Source organism: Petaurus breviceps, unplaced genomic scaffold (genome assembly GCF_028583685.1).
Source record: "Petaurus breviceps papuanus isolate PSGF00001 unplaced genomic scaffold, PetGlider_PUasm1.0 177, whole genome shotgun sequence".
In the NCBI taxonomy this organism is placed as follows: domain Eukaryota; kingdom Metazoa; phylum Chordata; class Mammalia; order Diprotodontia; family Petauridae; genus Petaurus; species Petaurus breviceps.
The window spans coordinates 4,082,838-4,086,048 of record NW_027185776.1 but is presented as its reverse complement, the minus strand read 5'-3'; the positions used below and the strand labels follow the sequence as shown (position 1 = coordinate 4,086,048).

Sequence of the window (3,211 nt, the reverse complement as noted above, 5' to 3'; positions counted from 1 at the left end):
CTGAGAAAAATGAAAGGATTATTTTTAGGTTAATTTACTAATTCTTCATAGAAGGAAAATAATCCAAGGGAGATTTGCCTTCCTTGCTCGAGGTCATAAAGTTATTACAGACAGAGCTAAAATTGGAACCAAGGTCTCCTGATTCCTCATCCAAAGCTCTTTCTCAGCATTGTAGAGATGCCAACGAATATTTGCATGTTAAATGATACTTTGAAATTTTGAGCTAGATTCTTATTTTTACCCAGAGGTACATCTTGACCCTTTTATGTGAGGTCCAACCCCCCCCCCCATTTAGATATTAATTTGTTGCTTCCTGGTAATAATCGAGTACTTTTTTATATCTATTTGTATTATGTTCATTTGTGATAATTAAAAGGTGCGGAACACTTAGGATCATCTGTGTTGACGTGGATAAGAAATTTTATCTAGTAAGAGTTTCACAATCTGATTTCATTAGAAAGGAGAAATGGAAGGAAATTGTTAAAAGGGAAACCCTTTTTCCCCTGTGTGTGTTAATGAGCAAAACCATAGGAGGTCTTGTGTAAGTCAGGCTATAGGCAACTATAAATTACATTTATTGCATACCAACAGATTCTAATAAACATTATTTAAAAATAGCAACAGACAGTCATTTGTATTATAATGTCATGTGCTCTGTTTGTGGTTATACATTTGGGCCTCCTTTAATCAGATGACACTGAGAGGAAGTTGGTGAACTCATTTGAAGTTACTGGCACATCTCACTTAATTAAAAATTGTTTCAAAAGAGCATTATGAGTCAAAATAATAATCGTGAACATTTTTGTACCCTGGAGCCGTTTTAGTTCATCGGGGTTTGCTTATTAATTTTTTTAAACTGGAACAGCTGAGATTTCTGAAATGGAAAATAAACACTTCATATTTTGAGGGGTTGTTGATCTCAGTGGTGTGAATACCCTCACTACCAGCACAGATTGCAGCTCATTCACACCTTTCCATCCTGTCCAAATCCTTCACACCCCTCCATAAATTCATGAGACCCATGCATTATTGAAGGCTTTCCTTTTCTTAAAAAAAAAAAAAAGAAAATGAAAGAAGAAAAACTGGATTGTTGGTGGGTGATTTAGCTTTGAAGTATAATAGACAAAGTAAAATTGATGCTAAGCAGTTATCTTGTGGATTTAATTGGTGCCAAAGGTCAAATTGGAGAATTCATGCTTCAAATCCCTTCTTTTTCCTGAAGGAAACATCAGAAATTAATATTCTGGGCGCGATTCTGGGAACAGCCGTCTCATGTATAACTCACAACTTTCTCAGCCTGACCAGCAACCGCGATATCCCCCAAAATGGCATCTACTATTAAGGATCAGCTGATTTTGAATGTCCTAAAGGAGGAACAGTTTCCCCAGAACAACATCACTGTTGTTGGAGTTGGTGCAGGTGGCACGGCATGTGCCATCAGTAACTTAACAAAGGATTTGGCTGATGAACTTGCCTTATATGTAATAGAATACAAACTAAAGGGAGAGATGATGGATCTCCAACATGGCAGCCTTTTCCTCAAAACACCAAAGATTGTTTCTTGAAAAGACTACAGTGTAACTGCAAACTCAAAACTTGTCATTGTTACAGCTGGGGCACGTGAACAGGAGGGAGAAAGTCGTCTTAATTTGGTCCAGCGTAGTGTGGATATCTAAATTCATCATTCTGAATATTGTTAAATACAGCCCTAATTGCAAGCTGCTTATTGTTTCCAATCCAGTGGATATTTTGACATATGTGGCCTGGAAGCTAAGTGGCTTTCCTAAAAACTGTGTTATTGGAAGTGGTTGCAATCTGGATTCTGCCCGTTTCCGTTACCTAATGGGAGAGAGACTCGGTGTCCATTCTTCAAGTTGTCATGGATGGGTCCTTAGTGAACATGGAGACTCCAGTGTTCCTGTATGGAGTGGTGTGAATCTTGCTGGTGTGTCTCTGAAGAATGTTAATCCTCAAATAGGAACTGATGCTGATTCAGAGAATTGGAAAGAAGTTCATAAACAGGTGGTTGAAAGTGCTTATGAGGTGATCAAGCTGAAGGGCTTCCTAGGCCATTGGCTTGTCTGTGGCAGATCTGGCAGAAAGTATTATGAAGAATCTTAGGAGAGTGCATCCAATTTCCACCATGATTAAGGGACTATATGGCATTAATGAGGATGTCTTCCTTAGTGTCCCATGTATCTTGGGACAGAATGGCATTTCAGATGTGGTGAAGGTAAACCTGAATCCAGAGGAGGAGAGCCATTTAAAGAAGAGTGCAGATACTCTTTGGGGAATCCAGAAGAAGCTGCAATTTTAAAACCTTTTAATGTGCTGCCATCAAGAGAACATGATAGTGGTTAAGGGGTTTTGTATGATGTGCTTTTCAAATAGGTCAAATCCTTCCTCTGATTAGTGATTGAACACCAGAAATGTAAAACCTGTGAACACACTCTAGTCTCTTCCTAAAGTTAGAAATGGGGAATAGTAGAGTGTGACTATTTGTTTAAACCCTGTTGATGTTTGCATATGATGCTGGAAATGACTTGTATAGTCTCAGTAGTTGGTGTCAAGCAGAAAATGCCCCACAGGTACACAAACTTCCTGCCTTGTATGTAGGTACTACAGGTTCCTGTAGGTCCAGAAGACAACACTTTTGGATACAAAACATCACACAGTAGTAATTCTTTATTGATGCATTGATTACCTTGTGCTCCTCTTCATTAGGGCTCCTACAGCATGGCCCCATGCATCAAATTTCCAGAGGACCTTATTTTTGTCTACACACACACACACACACACACACACATATACATCAATAGTTGTAAATTTCCATATTATATAAGAAGATCTGTGTATGTACAACAATGCAACCAATTCCTCAAGTGTCATACTAACCCTAAATACTGAATAAACAACAAATAACTTAATAAAAAAAAGAAATTAATATTCTGGACCCCTAAGTAAAAATGTAAAAAAAAAGTCCCTCTGACTCTTTGTTAAGAATGCACACATCTCATCTCCAACTTATTTTTTTTTTGCAATGGTTGGATGATCTTTGTAGCTAGTTATTAGTTGAAGTATCTTGGTGACTACCTTGTCTCTCTTCTTGTTGGGTTGCTGCTCAATTCAAATCAGCTGTGACAATTGGGATTGACTAGGACAATGTGGGGCTGAGAGACAAGAAACCTGAATTCTTGAACTAGGTCTGCAA

At 38.1% G+C, this 3,211-nt stretch overlaps 1 pseudogene; it reads left to right on the top strand.

Annotated features, from left to right (window-relative positions):
• Positions 1-1,250: 1,250 nt before the first annotated feature.
• LOC138159693 (L-lactate dehydrogenase A chain pseudogene) lies at positions 1,251-2,748 on the top strand (annotated as a pseudogene).
• Positions 2,749-3,211: the final 463 nt, after the last annotated feature.